Source organism: Sciurus carolinensis, unplaced genomic scaffold, assembly GCF_902686445.1.
Source record: "Sciurus carolinensis unplaced genomic scaffold, mSciCar1.2, whole genome shotgun sequence".
NCBI classification, from domain to species: Eukaryota; Metazoa; Chordata; class Mammalia; order Rodentia; family Sciuridae; genus Sciurus; species Sciurus carolinensis.
In genome coordinates this window covers 1,387,217-1,406,645 of record NW_025920154.1, presented here as the reverse complement: position 1 = coordinate 1,406,645, position 19,429 = coordinate 1,387,217, and the positions used below count along the sequence as shown (strand labels likewise).

General features: G+C 41.3%; 1 pseudogene; it reads left to right on the top strand.

The window, feature by feature from the left end:
* Positions 1–531: 531 nt before the first annotated feature.
* The window catches only part of LOC124974574 (microtubule-associated protein 10-like), a 94,865-nt pseudogene continuing 75,967 nt past the window's right edge, over positions 532–19,429 (top strand).

The window sequence follows — 19,429 nt, the reverse complement described above, 5'->3', positions numbered from 1 at the left end:
GCTCATTTAAACTATAATGCTGAGCCTTGGTTCTGTTAGAATTCAAAAGCTATTTCTTATGCATATTGAAAGTAGCAATCATGTTCTGATGGTAACTCTGGCAGAGTTATGGGATGTTAAATTAGTTTAATGACAGCACATGGAAAAACTATTACTTCCTCCTTGCCAGAAACTGAGAAACAGAAAGGAGAAAAAGACTGGGAATTAAAAGATCTACATTTAAACACCAGACATGTTAACTGAGGACAAAGTCATCTCATCTTTACCAACAACAAAATATGAGATGATGTAACTATGGTTCTGGTTTTCACGGTGTTTAGGTGTGCGAGGGTGCAACCCAGGTAGAAAAGGGGACATGTGGCTTAGATTCCAGAAGCCTCCAATCAAGACTTGGGGTAAGGGATGTCTTTCTGGGCAGGCTTATCTGGGGTCCTGAATGAAGAACAGAGGTATCTGCTTCTCCTGACAGAAATCGTCACTCCAGGAATAAGATGTGGTCTGGAGCCTTGAAATGCAAGCCTCTGGGAATCCATGGAGCACAGGGGAGCTGCTGTAGCCTGCTGTAGCCGCAGGACCGACAGCGCGCGGCCACGTGCGGACAGCCGCTGTCTGGGAGCCCCTTCCGGCCCGGGCCCCACCGCCCGCGCTGCCCGCGCCGCTGCAGCTGTCATCCCAGGTCGGTGTGGGACAACCACCTGGGTCAGATCTAGTGCCCACCCTGAAGTCCGACCAGCGGCCTGCGAGGTGTGTTCAGGGGATTCAGTCTGGAGTGTGGGTTCTGAACTCCAGGATCCTAGGAGGTCTGTTCGGCCAGCATCCCTCACCCTCCAGGGATTTTCAGAGGTGAGGTTCCCAGCTTGTCACAGCAAGCCAGCATCTGACACGGGTTTTAAACTATGGTTGAGGGCTTCGACTTTGCTGTTTCATGTTTTTGATATTAAAACTGCAGATTGTTTCCATCTTTTAAAAAATTTCCTCTTGGAATTGTCTTAATTTAGCTATTTATTACATCCTCACCTTTTTGTTATATACTTTTACACGGGGAATGGAAGCACTAGTGTCAAGAGAACAGGCAGTTCTCAACTCACCATGAAGTTACCTCCTGAGGTACTCACTGTAGGCTGAAAACGTCACCCCTAACCTGGGCACTGTAGTTTACCAAGCCTGGAGCAGATGTGCTCAGAACAGCAGACTGCAGTAGAGCAAAATTCCCTAAGGCAAAGCCCAGTTTATAATCAAGCAACTAATGTCTTATGTAACTGATTCAATTCTTTATAAAACAATGGTTGTATGGGAAAACTTTCTCACTATTGTAAGATCAAAACTAAACACGACAAATTCCAAGTTGAGGACTGTCTATTTCTAAATAAGGAGATTGAACTCCATTTCCTCCTAAGTATCTCCACACAGGCTCTTCTTTCCTCAGCTCCTGGCAGCAAGCCCTTCCAGTTCTGACTGCCTCATGGCGGTGGGTTTGCACCCCTGGAGGGTGAGGGATGCTGGCCGAACAGACCTCCTAGGATCCTGGAGTTCAGAACCCACACTCCAGACTGAATCCCCTGAACACACCTCGCAGGCCGCTGGTCGGACTTCAGGGTGGGCACTAGATCTGACCCAGGTGGTTGTCCCACACCGACCTGGGATGACAGCTGCAGCGGCGCGGGCAGCGCGGGCGGTGGGGCCCGGGCCGGAAGGGGCTCCCAGACAGCGGCTGTCCGCACGTGGCCGCGCGCTGTCGGTCCTGCGGGGTCACGGAGGGCCCTGCTCACTTCAGCGTCCAGTCCGACCCCGGGTGACATGGGACCTGCCGTGATAAGACTGCTCTGCCCCAGGCCTCGGCGTCCACGAGCGCCCCGGACACCCCGCCCTCGGCCTTCCGCCCCGGGGCCTGACAGGTGGCAGACCCAGTCTCCCCAGACTTCCGGTCACCTCCTCGCCTCTCGCGAGAGCGCGCGCCCGCCACTTCCGGCGGTGGCGCTGCCTGGCAACCGCGATGGCAGTTGAGTGACTCATCTCGCTGGAGCTGCTGATGGACTAGGTGCGCCTGGAAGCCGCGCCCTCGACTGGCCCCGCCTTGGCCTTCTGGCTGCTGGACTTCCCGCCACTTCTGGTGCGCGCACCCGCCAGGCCAACCGCGCTGCCCAGCGGCTCCCTGGGCTTCGGGCGCGGCAAGGCCTGCGTGTTCCGCCTGCGCCGCCCGCGGCTGCCCGCCGCGCCTGCTGGGAGCTTGCGAGGCCCCGCAGCCCGCGGTCCGCGGACCGGCGGCCGGGGCACCTTCGCCCTGCTGGACCGGGAGGGCCGGCGCATTGGGGACCTGGCGCTGTTCTGCCGCCTGACAGAGCTGGGCAGTCGCGCCCCGTGACCCCGCCTTCTGGACCTCCACCGCCCTCCGCACCCCGGACCTCGCTGACCCAGCCCGGGACCGCGGCCCCCGCCGCCCTCGACCCCGCCGCGGCGCGGGAAGGAGCCCCCAGCCCTGTCCGTGCGGGCTCCGCGGAGAACAGCAAACCTGGCCCTGAGGAGCCTGCGGACAGCAGTGTCAGCACCATCAGCACCTCCAGCGAGGAAGATGCCGAGCTGCACCTGGAAACCAGCACCTTTTGCCCTCCTCCTCTGTACTACACTCACTTGACCCAAGAAAGAACGCTTCCTGCAGGCGTCAAAATCACCATTGAGCCCCAAAGGGACGGACCTGAGGAGCTGGTTGATGCCTTGCCTGAAAAAGTATTTGTAAACCCTCCCCAACACATCTGAGCCCTCCGGAAGGTACAGATTCTGCAACACGGAGACTCCTGCGGCGCTTTTGAGTCCACCAGGGAGTCAGGATGTAGGAGCCCTTAATGAATCTACATGTCGCCCTCAAACTGGACCAAATACAGTCAATACAATAAAGCAGCTTCCTTTGCTGAATGCTTTGTTAATTGAGCTGTTCTTGTTATACAACCAACCCATGGCAAGTCCTACTCATGTGCATCCCCACTTAGCCTGGTTGTATAGAACCGAGGATAAGAAGGTACCAGAATCTTGTGTCAAATCCACGTGTCAGTCTGAATCCAAGAAGGATAAGTTTTCAGTGGGGGACCATTAAAAGCAGTGAGTCTTCAGTGTAGAAAGAACCAAGTTGAAAACTTTAAGAAAGGTAAATATTTTGAGAACAGTGGCGGCTGTCAAAAAAGGGTGACTAGGGGTCGTCTACGTTATGGCCTAACAAATACACTCAGACTCCCTTTAAGGCAGACAAATCCTGACATGTTAGTAGTACATGAAAAGAGAGAATAGTACAGAAAAATGCAAGCACAAACGTTGGGTACAAGTACAAAATTAAGAATTCCATCCTCTAAAGTTAAAGTATTAAACTTTGCAGAACAAAGTCAGAAGCCACATCAGCTGCCTAGAGATAAGCATTTAGATTCAGATGCATCTTCTGCTGAAAATAGTGATACCTCAAGGCAAATTAGTGAAGTCTTTGATGAGCCCAGCACAACTAAAGAAAATACACAAAAGAAAAAAGATTGTGGTGAAAACAGAAGCAGCAATGGTTCGTTGGGAAGAATTATGAGTCCTGCAGATTCCATTATTCCAAGAAGATTGACTCCTACAAATACTTCAGAAGATAAACTGGAAACCAGAGTCCAAAGTCCATGTATTTTCCAACAGGATGCTGTTGCTGACAGAATTGTAAATAAAGAAATAGATGATTGGCAGGTCAGAACCACAGATTATGATGTTCCTGCTGAAATGAGTGAAAATAGTTGCCATGAAAGCATCTCAGAACTGAAGTATTCAGATGATTTCACCAGTCCTTGCTATTCAGAAGACTTCTACACCACTGAGGAAACCAGCAAGAGTTTGCAAACTCATGATAGCAATCGAAGGGCAGAAATTTCACATAACAGTAGGTCTAGTGGAGCAAATAATTTTAATTACATTATTTTAGTGCATAAATTATGTGAATAGTTTTTATAAGAAAAGTAAATGTCATTTCTTTATGCTTAACTAGTATTCTAACTTAAATCTGATAATATTGATCATGAGATCACCTCAAAACTTAGTAAGATTTCTTTATAAGTTATTTAAAAATAAAAGTGTTATCTAAACTTTTAAAATATGGAACATTCTAAAGCTGAGTTCATTGAAAAAAATTTTGGTTAATAAGGATAGCTGCAAATTTTAATGAGAATAAGTTACTTAACAAATATATAAGACATTTTGTGAGATGCAGAAAGATAAAAAAAATTTAAGATATAGTTCCTGCTCTTAAAAGAGCTTACAGCATGTGTGCATGTGTGTACAATGTATGTGTATTTATATACACACACACACACACAATATCAGAAAGGTACACATCCTGGGATCCAAAATAGATGGAGTCCCTTTTAATAGTGTTCTATATCTGTATTTAACTACAATCTGCATGATTGCTTGATTAATGTTTGTCTTCCACTAGTCTGAAGTGTTGTGATGAGAAGGACCCTATTTTTAGCACCCAGCACAGTTCTTGGCATGCAGTGAAAACATTTGTTGAACAAAATTGCTAGCATTTAAAATACCTTATGAAAAGTTATAGAATTAAGTAGTAATAACAAACAGAAACCCTGAAAAGAAACCTGTGAAAACCCTTATCAAGACATGTTTGACTAATATTTTTGTTTTTTGCTGCTGCATGTGAGCAATCTTTAGGTGTTCTCTGAAGCATCTGGAGAGGGGAGTTTTAAAAAAAACGTTGTCTTCCTGTGTGGTTTCTTGATTAGGAGTTCAGTTTATTGCTTGTCAGTTGAGGTTCAGTGGTTATTTTTGATGTGTGAAAACTTTTTTTCAAATCTAGTGATAATTTATAACTTTTTCCATTGATTTTATACTTTGACTTTATTCTGTGTTCAGATGTTTGCATATATTTTCTTCTGAGCTCTAATTTTTTGACTTTGAATATGTGAAGGTCCTAATTTTCCTTTATTTATAAGTAATTAATTATATGGCATTATCTCCTGAATAATCATAATAGTAGGTAAGATTTAGAGAGCTGGTAAGAAGAGAAGATGGTGTTCTATGTGGGGGACCAGCATGCATAAAGGATTGATGGACACCAGCATGAAATTCACGGGAGATGGACGATTTTACCTTCATTTGAATAATAGGTTCTGCTACACAGTGATAGTTGAGGAATCCCTTTGCTTTGCTCACTAAGGTTCCCAGCACCAGAGTAAATTCCCAAAGGTAGGAATTGGGCTTTTAATTATTTTGAGTCTTCCTTCATCTGTAGTTATAGCCATGGCTAATCATCAGCCAGACTTATTGGTGGCTTGGTGAGATGTCTAAACGCTTTATCCCCAATCATCCAGTCCAATAGGTGAGTTTCAGATCCTTTTTTGTTCTAACTTGGATAAAATACATAGAGAGTTGTATAGAATGACAGTACATGAACCAAGATTTGCAAGATTTTTCTTTTCTCATTTTTAACCTAAGTACAAAAAAAAAAAAAAAAAGACTTGGTCAAGACTAAGGTATTCTTCCTGACTTTCTTCAGGAATCAGTCATGCCAAGCAGAAACTGACTTCAGGATGGGTATCTTGAGGTTGGAGTGCTGACCCTTCATGCATTTTCTTATTTTCCAAACAGTTCCTAGGTTTATTACACTAATAATATATAGCCATTTAGAAAAGGTTAGAAAATTCAGATAAGAGATTTTGCTTTAAAATATGTATTAAGGAAATGTTATGGTCCTTTCCTCCCAAAATCCCACTGAAAAGAGAGGTATAAAAATAACAACCTAAAGTTCACAGAAAATACCAATGGTGGACAAGACAGTTGGAGGAACTTCTGGAAGATCAAAGAAGATGGGACTAAGTTGATGAAAAATGGGGCTAGAAATCCACCCTTCGGCATTACCAGGAGGGCAGTGCCTGAAGAATACTCCATGGATCAGAGAGCACATCCACCAAGCCAGCAGTAGCAGAAGGCTTCTCCAAGTGCTAAGTTAAGTTGGGTGTGGCTTTGTGCAGGGTGTCAGCACCGTGGGGACACAATAACTGCCTTCCACTCAGGAGAAAAGGGAGCTCTGAGCCAGGGCATGAGTGAAGACCAAATTTTCTAAAATACAAGGAGACTGTACCAGCACAGGGAGCACCAAATGTTTCCCTGCAAACCTAGGTAAGTGCCCCGTCCATAGGCTTCATTGTTTCTGTGTATCATGTCTGTCTGTGGCAGGTACACAAAAACGCTTCCTTTAAGTGCCTCTGGGATGCCAGCGAAGCCCATGGGGAAGGAGCTGTCCCAGTCCATCATAATAAAGCAGTCCAAAGCTTACAGAATGAGCTGGAGATGATGGAACTTGGCTTGGATCAGATATTGAGTAGAAGAATGCTTGGCAACAGGACTCTGGGTTTTAGAGGAGAGACTGTGTTTGTCCCAGAACTGGGCAGGCTAGATTAGACAAGCTCCCAGCTCCTGAGTAATAGTAAGACAACAGCCAAAGATTGATGTTGGAGAGACAGCATGGAATGGAGTGGCCCCTGAGTCAGGAGTCGGTCATGACTGCTTGAAAGAATGTGTGTGTGTTTCATTTCCTTTTTGTCTTCACCTTGGTTTTAATTCAGCTCTTTTTGAAGGATCTAGTTCTATAAAAGCAATGGGGAATGGATTTGTTCGTGACTCATAATTGATTTGAAGTCCTAGAGGAGGAGCCACAAGTCCCCGGAGTCTGTATGCCCTTATACTGAGAAAAAAAATGCAGGGACTCTTAGAAGCCCTTCCTTTCCACACAGAGATTTCTCCTTCAGCTGTCTGCTGAAACCTCAGAGGGTTTTGCATTTTCTTTTATTGAGGGAGGCTGTTCAATTGTAATCTCACACCCATCAACTGCCTCTCAGAACTTGTGATTTCAGTATCAACTGGAGTGAATTGAGACTGATTTCTGGACCTAGGATGATGAAACAATGGGTTGCTGTAGATGTAGAGGAGCCTATGGTTGCATTGTTCTGGAAATTGTTGCTTGCATATTCAGAATCTGTGAAAATGTTTGCAGGTACTTTGGGACAGCATTTATTAGCCTGAGGTGAAAGATCTTTCTAATCTGAGAATGTCCTGAGTGTGGACATGTGCTGCTTTTTGCTGATGCACCCTGTTCCCAGTGGTAGCCTTGCCTGCAGCCAAGCACTCAGAAGGGTGGCCTCAAGTTTCCAGGTGAAACTTTCCATTCCAGCTGCTTTTCTGCATATCTGATTTCTTGGGGCTGCTCTCCTGCCTCCCTGGTCACCTCTAAGAGTGAGTGTGAGAGCTTCTTACTCAAATTATGGCCTTGCTCCTTAATGAAAATGAGGGGTACCAAAAGAGTCACTTGATGTCATCTTTCTTGTCATTACTTCAGCACTAATACCCCCTTACCTGGGTGAGCACTTCCCAGCTCACAAGGCCTTTCACAACTTTGTTTTCTCTTTACAAGAGTCCAGCAAACTTAGATGAGGAAAGGAGGCTATTTCCATATTCATTGCCTATCTCACATCCACAGAGAACTGACCCAGAAAACTCATGTTCCTTCAATACTTACATAACTTCCACAAGCAGGGTGGACAACAGTAGTGTATAAACAGATAAAATCCCAATTTTAAGCTGGCTGCGGTGTCACATGCCTATAATCCCAGTGGTTTGGGATGCTGAGGCAGGAGGATAGTGAGTCAATACCTGTATCATCAACAGGGAAGCACCAAGCAACTCAGTGAGACCCTGACTCTAAATAAAATACAAAAGAGGACTGGGAATGTGTGCCCTGAGTTCAATCCCCAGTACCCCCCCAACACATACCAAAAAATCCCAATTTTATGCTGATTTCCTGAAGCAAGCACCATCATTATGAAGTCTGCCCTCTTGACTGATTTCTGTGTAGAAAACATCGTGTTGACTATTTGCTCAGTGTTGCACAAGGGTCTCCAGAACCTGTTCCTATTTTTGACTGAACTAAATGATGTGTATATTCTAGCTCCAAATTCCTATAAACTCATGTTTTTGTTTCTAACCACCATCTAACTAACAATTTCTGCTCATTTTTAATACTACACCTAGATTTATGATAGTACATATTCTCTGCATGAGATGGATGGTCCCCCTGCCCCCCAGGTCTCTGTCCAATCACAGAAAGGATTTTAGATTCTTTTTTTTTTTTTTTTTTTTGGTACCAGGAATTGAACCCAAGGATACTTAACCACTGAGTCACATCTCCAACCCTTTTTAATATTTTTTTTTATTTTGAGACAGGTTCTAACTAAATTGCTTAGGGTCTAGGTTGCTGAAGCTGGCCTTAAACTTGTGATCCTCCTGCCTCAGCCTCCCAAGGCTCTGGGCTTACAGGCATGTGCCACTGTGCCAGGATTTCAGATTCTTAAGGTTGATGAATATGATTCTTATATTTACACAACCAAAAGTGACTTTTGTAGTTTGTAGGAAGAGTACAAGAATTTTTTCCTGAAGAGTTTTCTATGTCTCTTTATGTTCATTCCCATGGGAGAAGAGCTGGCAGCACTAACCTAACATGAGTCAATCAGCCTTACCTGCCCCGGCCGCCTCTGCAAGTGTGTATGTGGAGCATGTCTTACTTGTTTCCTTCCCCCAGTCACCACAAGGAGCCTACCAGAGTACTTCCCATAAAATATATTTTCTCAGTTGATTTGTGCTACTGTAACAAAATGCCACAAACTGGGAAACATAAGGAAGAGAAATTTGTTTCTCACTGACCTGGAGGTTGCTGGAGGTGCCAACAGGCTCAGCATCTGTTAAGGACCTCATCCACCTCCAAGTTAGCACCTTAGTGCCCTTATCCTCCTATAATGGGCTGACAGATTTGACTCCATGGACAAGTTATAGGCCAGGCTATATGGACAATGACTGAACAGACTCCATTTTGCTCTGAGACTCCCATGTTATTTAGGAAATGCTTCTCCCATGGGAACACCCCCCTCTGTACCCATCAACAGTTTCTTAGCAATACAAAATGACAATTCTCTTTTTTTTTTAATGACAATTCTTATATGATAAAAAACTATTCTTTTTTGATTCCTGGTTTTTGTAAACAATGCACCTTGTTAACAGTGATGTCAACAGTGATTGTGTGGATGTTAGTAACCATTCTTTAATTTGTACCTAAGTAAGGGTAATTTTGACCCATTTCCCTCTCTACTGATGATTTCATGATGTTAACCTGTAATTTTGAGTTATAGCAACAGACACTTATAATTGATGTACTGAGTTTTGGTAACCCTATAACCCTATGGTCAGGGCTGTTCTCCCAATAGCCATTTTTGGGGCATTGTGTGATACAATCAGCTGGCTGGCTAATAAAGTCCCTCAAATTGGGACTTCTCAGTGGTGATCAGTCTGTAAATTGAGCCCCACAACATTTGGAGGGCCCAGAGAGATCCTCACTACCTGGTGAGTAACCACTGCTCACCACTGACCTGGAAACTCCTGCGGAGGGGAGAGGCCACAATGTTGCTAATAGGGGAAGGCCTCTGAGAGACATTCCTCAGTCCCAGGCTGCATGGTCTGTGGAGCCCTGCCCCAGGACTGAACTAAATTCTCTGAGAGTCACCTGTTTCTGTGCCCCTGGGGGACCAGTAAGTCTGTTTCTGGTGGATCTGTATCTGGAGACTCTGAGGAAGGCTGGACACAGCATTGCTTCCTGAGTCTGGGACTGTGGCAAGTCATTGCCCAGGTCCTCAGGTCAGAAATCAGGAGTGGCCACTTGTCATTATCTTTGGCGTCTTACCTGTTCTTTGTTTGTCTTTTTCTGGTTTTTTGCTGCTCTTGAGTGTGGACACGGGTTGGTCTCCCTCATGTTCGACATGTACTCCCTTCAATGCATATTGACCAATTTCCAGGAATTCCAGAGAAGGGCCACAGACAACAGGACTTGGTATGACATCTATTCTCTCTCTAAATGCTATGCGAGAGAATGGCCAACTTTCACTGTCAGATGGCCCCCTTAGGGGACCACCAAATTGTCTTTGGGCTGCCTGGACATCCTGATCAAATGTCTTATATTCAGTTTTGTTAAAAAGGTTTTTAACCAGGTTCACTGAAACTTACATTGAAATGTAAACTGCTGCCAATAGAAACTCCCAACTATCGAAGTTGGTCCACCAAAATTCCAGGCTAACATTTTCATGGCTGCTATACAAGAGATCAGAAAAAAACAGTTTAGAACAAGACCCCAACCTGAGAGGGCTCTCCCAAGGAGAACAATGGAAGCAGTTCCCTTGCCGTCTTTTTGGGAAACTCCTTCAGAGAGGGATGGGGCATAACCTTTGTCTATATTCTTTGAATTCTTTTCATCTCTGATGAGCTGAACCACATCAGGATGGTAGTCAAAAATACTTTTAAAATTCTATTTTTTAAGTTCATCATTTTAATCTGGTGCACCTAGGTTAATTTTTTGATCAGACCTATTCTATCCAACTATAAAGTTTTTCTAATGCTCTGTTTCATTCAGAGGCCTGTGTACAGGGTTGAAAACCTAATGGATTTTAAAATATAAGCCACAAGGCCTTTGTCCATCTGTTTATTTTATATATATGTACACCAGTGTATTGTCACATTTACATATGTTTAGTACCAAAATTGACATATGACCTCATAAATTAAAATTTAAAAAATGGATCCAAATTCTTTTGGTTCACATGATTTAAAAGAGTTTTGAATTGGGTGTACAAAAGTATGACTTTCAAGTTACTAACACAGTTTTGTTTCTAGGTGGTCAAAAAATGATAAAAATGTTAATTTTATAAAATGTCTAATATCCATTGTTTCTAGGTTTTTCTTCAACAGGGAAGAAATGACTGATGTTGCCCAATATATTTCTCTGATATCTGGTAACTGGTTTAAAGAAAAAAAAAACAAATTAGATTTGACTTACATGGGATTGATCATGGATGTTTGTTAGAGATATCTGATTGATTTACAGAGTTAAAATACTGTTAAATATAACATCAAGTACTCTTAGCTCCTTAAATTCCATAGGGTAACATACTTAAAACATTATTGGTGTTTTTATAAATTAATAAATAAAAAAGGTTTAAAATGACTTTATGTCATCACTAAAAACAAGGTTACTAAAAATCTCAACAGGTATAATTCTATATAAAGGATCCAAAAGTTTCAACTACATTTTAAATAAATTTCTATAAATAACAAAGTATTTCATCTTGTTAAAATGGAGTAATTTATCTAAATTTAGAAATTTACAAGGGTTGTTTCATAGTATAATTTTTTTTAAAAAAGGGGATCAACAGATTAAATTAAAAGAGTCTAGACATAAAAATATATTTAGTAAAAAATGTTTCTAGGTAAAAAAGTATGTGATAAAATAAAGCTATAATACATCTAAGTAATCAGCAAGAGGGTCTAATTAAGTGATTTTAAAAAGTGTAAATTAAGGTAAATTTTAAAAGCTTTATGTGTATATATAAGTAACACAACAGTTAAAACTATTCAAGGTTTTTCCCTAAGGTCAAATATTAATGCACTGATATAAACCAAAGTTCAGTCTATATGCTAAAATGACAAATAATTCTTGAAATATTAATTTACTTATAACATTATGTCTGTTAAGTTTTATTCTCTAGAACAACTAGTCTTAAAAATCAGGGGTTTATACAACTGGTTAAACAGCAACTGTTATTTTGGAGTATTGTACTATATTACAAAGTCTAAATTTTTTTAAAAGCTAAACTTGGTTAATATAAAAACATAAATGTAATTATGATTCTATTACTCTTCTTTATATATTAAATGTGTTATGTCTTCCAGGTATACAAGTCTTTAAAATGAAAGGTTTAAAAGAACATTTTATCAAGCTGGTGTTCTCCAACCTAAATTGTAATGGTAATTTTAAACTTATAAGAATAGCAAATTTTATTGGGGATTTATCACTTAATGTTCTGTAACTGAACCTGAACCTTATTTTTCCTTATACATTGGGATAAAAATGTAAATATAGTTCTAAAAGTTAATGAGAGACTTATTTGTTTACAGGTTAATGTTGTGAAACATAAAAACATTTTGCCACTTTACTACACAAAAGAAAAATTAAAAGCTCTCTCAGCTTTCTTTAATTCATGTTTTAGATGTAATATATTGTGTTAACAAACATTCATGTAGATTTGGGAAACAATATATATGAACTTTGTAAAATGACATTTAAAAAAGAAGACAAAGATCAATTTCAGAAGTAGACCACTTTACCTAAGAATTGTGAAGAGCCCCACCTTACCTAAGATAAGGCTCTGCCTCCCACCTTACTACATGTTAGAGTGACTCCCAAATAAGCCAGACTTCAGTTCATTTAAAGATATCTTCAAAAAATTGGGGTTTTTTTGTTGTTGTTGTAAAATTACTGTGATCTCAAACAGGGGATATAATATGTACTTTAACTGCTACCTGTTAGTGCCTTAACAAAAGTATATTAGGCCATCATCTATAGACAGGTAATCAATTGTTGTGCCCAAAGGCTTGAGACCCCACAAGGACCACCAGAGACCACGATCAATGCAAGCAGCAAAGAGTCATTTATTAGCGAGTTTGAACCCGGTCCTCTGCGTCCTTAATCAACGACGCTAGCAGAGGCCCCGAGCCCTCGTCAGCAGGGTTCTTATAAGGAAAAGCAAGCAGTTTTACAGTGTTCTTCTAATTAGCTAACATTCGAACAGCTAAACCTCCCCTGGTTGGGTCCGGTCAATCTATTTGATTTTCATTGGGTCCGGCCAGAACTGGACGGTCCTAGAGGAAGAAGGGAGGAGGGAAGGGGTGAACTATTCAGGAGCTGAGTCGGGGCTAGGCCCTGCTCTCGTCCTTGACGGATAAGGTCTCCAGGCAACTGCACATTCCTCGGACAAATATCTCTTAACAACCTTGGTAAGCACAGGGGCCCAGCAGTCCTGTTTGTCCTTGAGACAGTTAGCAGCACAGATACCACCCTGCTCTCAAATACCACCCTGCTCTCAACATCCCCCCTTTCCAAGAACATTTAGAGAGCCAATCTTGGGTCTCTACTGTTCTAATTCTTGCTGCTTAATGGGCTGATATTGGGCCTTTAGCACCATTAGCTGTACTGTATTTATTTTATCTTTAACAAAAGCAATTAACTTATTGATTATACAAGGTCCTATAGTTAAAGCTAGTAACAACAATATTAGGGGTCCCACTGTAGTGGACACCAGAGTAGTTAACCAAGGGGAAAAATTGAACCAGGATTCAAACCAGTTCTGACTAGCTTTCCATTCTTTCTGTTTGTTAGTCCTTCTCTGACTTTTGCCATGGATTCCCTCACTACTCCAGAATGATTAGCATAAAACCAACATTTTTCTCCCAGAGCTGCACATAGACCTCCTTGCTTACAGTCTTTAAAGTCAGGTAAATTTGGTAATTAATGAGCTCCGGAGATCCTTGACATTTTATTCTTCCAGGGGCAGTCTCCAACTTCCAAAGGCAGATGGCTTCATGGCTTCATTTCCTCAAATTGACCCGATTCCCTATTTCTACACTAACTACCTGTCCTTATTCTGACTTCATTTACCCCTCTAATACTAGGAACTCCTTCACTGCTGTAGGGAAAATGGGCGATGACCAATCTGACTTCTTCGAGCTGGAAGTGGGCAGCGTGGGGCAAGCAGTTTGGAGTTCCCTTTTTAAAATCAGGTCAACTGAGGGGTCCAAGGTAGAAGTCTGGTTGGGGAAGAGCAGGCTGTAAACTCATCTGGGGGTAGGTGCTTCTATGATAGAAGAACAAAAAGACATGAGTACTGAAATGAAATTAGTACAAAGTAAATGTTGCAGCATCTGGAGCATGCCATTGAGTATCATGAAAATGACAGAAGTCAATCTTTCACCAGGAGGTGGAAGAACTGAGAAATTGTTCCCATAACTAGACCTAGCAAAGGCTGGAAAGGACAAGGCCTTTATTTGAGAACTTTAACATTGTCCAGGTTATCAGGAATGTAAACACAACATGTAACTTTTAATGTCATAGATATCCCCAAAAATATAGTTAAGCTACTTAATGTCATCTGATTTTTGTAAAATACTCCTTTATTGGTATAACCTGTGTTTAGTAGAGAGCTCTATACTTCTGTTACTTAGGGCTAGGTAATCATACGAGCAAACATAGATTAAGTCTACCTGTATAGCTTAGGAAGGTCTGTAGGCCTTAAACTGACTAAAAACTTCTGACTCTGGCAGTTTCTCTTGATAGTTATCAGGCACATTTGCTGAAGAATCTTTCTTTCCTTTGTAGCTTCCAGTTTTTATTCTAGTGGACTAACACAAGTGTACATCTTAAGTTACATTTAACTGTTATTTCTCTTAAATGCCCAAGAATGGTTATATTTTGGTTTTAACTGTTTTTCTGGGTGTCTAACATCAAGTTGGTCAAATTGACCTGGTTCCTGTCTTGTTAAAGAGTCAGCTGAGTTCCCACAGGGGCCACTCGTAGAGAACTTAAGAGCAGCTTCTTAGCTCCACCAGTGCCATTGGTTAGGCAGGGTCTCCTTGATGAGGTGACTTCCTTTGGAAGCATTAGGGGTGTCTCCTTTTTTTCCATGACCCTCCTCTGCAGCAGATGCACTGAGCGATTTTCATCCTCTAGTCTCAACAATCTCCTTGATCAGGAGGTTGTGTGACACAGAGTTGCAAAGCTCCTTAGAGAAGTTCTCTTGTTCGTGGGTTCAGGCTGACTGAGGACAAAAGATCCAAATACTGGCCTATCTTGCCTTCTGTATTTAATTCCAATCTCTAAGTTTGATCTTAATCATCCAGCAAGCCAGTTTCACCAGTCATAAAGTAAGAGTACTGGGCTTTAAATTCAATGTCCATAACTTTGCAGTTATTTACCCTTTTATCTAACTGGAGTCTGCATTAGTACTGGAAGTTACTACTATCTGTTCTGGTATTTGTTACCACTATCTGTTAGGTGATGGCTTATTATCACAAGTTACCTAGGTTGCGTGTTCTGGAAGCAGCTACTTCTGCAAAATAGTAACAGGCAACAGTTTTACAAAATGAAATTAGCAAGAGTAAAAACATATTTAGCTTGTATAATAGTTATCTTGAATTTTGGCTGAGTTCTACATTATATACCCTGTTTGAGGTCACAGTAATCTTTACAACAAAACATCAAATTTTTGAGCACAACTTTAAATGAGTTAAAGTCTGGCTTACTTTGGAGTCATTCTAACATGTAGCAGGGTGAGGCAGACCCTTATCTCAGATAAGGCAGGGCTCTTCACAAGTCATAAGTAAAATGTTCTAATCCTAAAACTAATTTTTGCCCAAATTTTCAAGTTCAGTGAGGGTCAAAGGAGTATTAGAAAATAAAGGTTTATAAACACAGATTTTGAAGATTAAACTGAGATCAGATGGAACTCTGTTCTCTGATGGAAATGCAGATCTAAAGAGTTATGTTAGCAACATTTATACATGTCTTATTATTAAGTTAAAGACTATGTAAGCATTATTCTTTGTTTTCAGGAGAGTTACAGAGACTAGACCATCTATGCAACTTTTTCCCACAACTGCAAAGTGCAATGTTAGGAACTCTGTGTAGCTCTCAAATAAGTCCACTGTCCAAAGTTACTGTAAGGTGGGCAGGAACTAGAGAAGGGAACTGATGAAACACTGGTTATCTAGCAAAACAATTTCTTTCTGCCCAAGAGCTGTGTGCCTGATATCAATGTAAGAGCTGATAGGACTCCTGTACAGAGCCTCCCCAGGGAGGCTACTGCCACAGCAGTTAGGCATCTTGTGCTCCTACACAGGAACACTCCCAGGCACCAGGCATGCTCCAGTCATGAAGTCAGGGACCCCAATCTCAGTCATTGTTGTCCCATTTTTGCTATTGTGCATTATACTCTTTCTTAAATGTCATTTTAAGAAGTTTACATATATTGATTTCTGAGTCCCTATGAATATTAGTTAACACAGTCTAACATTATATCCAGAACAGGAATCAATCAAAGAAAGGCTGAGAGAGCTTTTAACTTTTCTTTTGTGTAGCAAAATGCTTTCACCTTCTACAATATGAACCTTTAAACAAATCAGGCTGTCACTAACTCTTAGATATACATTTACATTTAAATTTTTATCTCAGTGAAATAAGTAACCAATTTTACATATACCTTACTGATAATATGTCCCATAATAGAACATTAAATGATAGAAATAAATCCCCAATAAAATTTACTCTTTAAGTTTAATATTACCAGTACAGACAAGTTTATTCTGGAGAATAGCAGCTTGACAAATTTCCTGCTTTAAAAACTTGTATACCTGGAAAATATGAATACATTTAATATACAAGGATTGACCATTTCACAGTTACCTTGACACTTTAATCTTACTAAATTCAGTTTTTAAAGAAAAATTTAGACTCTGTAACATAGTACAATACTCTTAACAGTTGTTTAACCATAATTGTATAAACCCCAATTTTTAAGACTAATTGTTTTAAAAAATAAAACTTAATAGACACAAAGTTAAGAGTAAATTAGTGTTTCTAAGAAATCCTTCTTATTTTACCATATATTTTAAACTTTGGCTTATATCAGAACATTAGTATTTCACCTTAGGAAAAATCTTAAATAGCTTTAGCTGTCTCACATACACACAACCAACTTAGTTACACACAGACTTGTTGAAACTTGCCCTATACTTACACACAGACTTTCTTAGCACTTACTTAGACCCTCATGTATTCCATCATATAGGCACTTTTTTACCCAGAAACATTTTTTTCCCTTTTTATTAAATATATTTCCAAACCCAGAACCCTTTATTCTCTCTTCCCTACCTGTTGACCCCTTTCTGTTCACATTCTGAAACAACTCTAACTGAAACACAGTGAAAGGGGAGATGGTAGCTCTAAATCCAAGTCTAAGAGCTCCTTGGAGCTTTGCAGAACTGGAGGGGGAGCAGGGGGAAGTGGTAAGGGAGCAGATGAAACACTCACTCTCCGAGTTGAGGTTTTTTCTGTTAGAACATAACTCTTAATAACCTTGTTTTTAGTAATGACACAAAGCAATTTTAAACTCTTTTTAATTTACCAACCTATGAAAACACCAATAATGTTTAAGTATGATACCCCATGGAATTTGAGGAGTTAAGAGTACCTGATGTTATTTAACAATGAGCATTTTAATTTTGCAAATTAATCAAATGTCACCAACAAACACATTTGAGTAATCCCATACATGTTAACTCTAATTCACTTATTTTGTAAAAACCAAGAAAGCAGGCAGGTGTCCTGAACAGTATTTGCTGTCTTTTTCCTGTTGAAGAAAAGTCCTAGAAACAATTGATATTAGACATTGTTTAACATCAACATTCCATTAGTTTGACCACCTAGAGACTTATGAGTTATTTTCAAAGACATTTTACTTTTATTAGTTTACCCAATTTGAATTGAACCTTTAAATCACGTGAATAAAAGTATTTGGATCCATTTTTAAATTTTAATTTTAGGAGCGCTCAGTTTTGATAAGGCCTTGTAACTTTATCTCCATTGCAATGTAACAGATGTTCAAAAACTCTAGTTGAATAAAAAATAGAACTGATCAAAAAAAAAATCATTAACCTAGGTATGCAAGATCAAAATTATGAGCTCAAAAATACAGCATTAAAGAAAAACAAAACAAAACAATAATCCTGGAAAATGAATTAGTTCTGTGTAGCAACCCATAAGTTTAAAACAGACACCCTTTTGTTTTCTTTTTCTTATCTTCAGGTTACCCCCCTTTCCCGCTGAGACTGTTGCAGTTTACATTCCAATGCAGGCTTCAGCAAGGCCAGGCAGGGGGGAGGGAGGATCACCCAGGACTTTTTTAACCCTTTTTTTTTCTGGTTGAGAAATCAGGTTAGGTTTGAATGCAGAAAATCACAAAACATTATTTCTTACTACTTTTGAGGAATGGAGCTGCTGAGCTCTCTGCCTAGGGGGATTGGAGTAAATAAATCTCTCAGGAACAAGGAGAAGGACTGCAAAGTACTCTGCAATGAGTATCCCTAAGCCTAAGATTGGATTAACACAATGAAGAATTTAATAGAAGGCAAGAGTAAAGACCATATAGTACAATACACAAACAGACAGACACATAGCATGCTAAATCAAAAATTGGCCAGCTGGTATTTTGTAGTTTCCCAGGTGCCACACAAAGCCCAAATGGGACAAAGAGTTAACCAGATGCGGCCAGTCGTCCGAATGCAATACTGAAGCTGCTCAGAAGCAGCGCAGACACTGCTCAGAAGTGACAAATTCACCCAGAATGCAGCACAAACTGCTCAGAGTGCAGCACAAGCTGCTCAGAAGTGACAAATTCACCCAGAATGTAGCACAAACTGCTCAGAGTGCAGCACAAGCTGCTCAGAAGTGACAAATTTACCCAGAATGCAGCACAAACTGCTCAGAGTGCAGCACAAGCTGCTCAGAAGTGACAAATTTACCCAGAATGCAGCACAAACTGCTCAGATGTGACAATAATGTCACCAGATGCGATGACTCGCCAGAATGCAGCACCCACTGCTCAGATGTGACAATAATGTCACCAGATGCGATGACTCGCCAGAATGCAGCACCCACTGCTCAGATGTGACAATAATGTCACCAGATGCGACGAATCGCCAGAATGCAGCACCCACTGCTCAGATGTGACAATAATGTCACCAGATGCGATGACTCGCCAGAATGCAGCACCCACTGCTCAGATGTGACAATAATGTCACCAGATGCGATGACTCGCCAGAATGCAGCACCCACTGCTCAGATGTGACAATAATGTCACCAGATGCGACGAATCGCCAGAATGCAGCACCCACTGCTCAGATGTGACAATAATGTCACCAGATGCGACGAATCGCCAGAATGCAGCACCCACTGCTCAGATGTGACAATAATGTCACCAGATGCGATGACTCGCCAGAATGCAGCACCCACTGCTCAGATGTGACAATAATGTCACCAGATGCGACGAATCGCCAGAATGCAGCACCCACTGCTCAGATGTGACAATAATGTCACCAGATGCGATGACTCGCCAGAATGCAGCACCCACTGCTCAGATGTGACAATAATGTCACCAGATGCGACGAATCGCCAGAATGCAGCACCCACTGCTCAGATGTGACAATAATGTCACCAGATGCGATGACTCGCCAGAATGCAGCACCCACTGCTCAGATGTGACAATGTCACCAGATGCGACGAATCGCCAGAATGCAGCACCCACTGCTCAGATGTGACAATAATGTCACCAGATGCGATGACTCGCCAGAATGCAGCACCCGCTGCTCAGATGTGACAATAATGTCACCAGATGCGATGACTCGCCAGAATGCAGCACCCACTGCTCAGATGTGACAATAATGTCACCAGATGCGATGACTCGCCAGAATGCAGCAC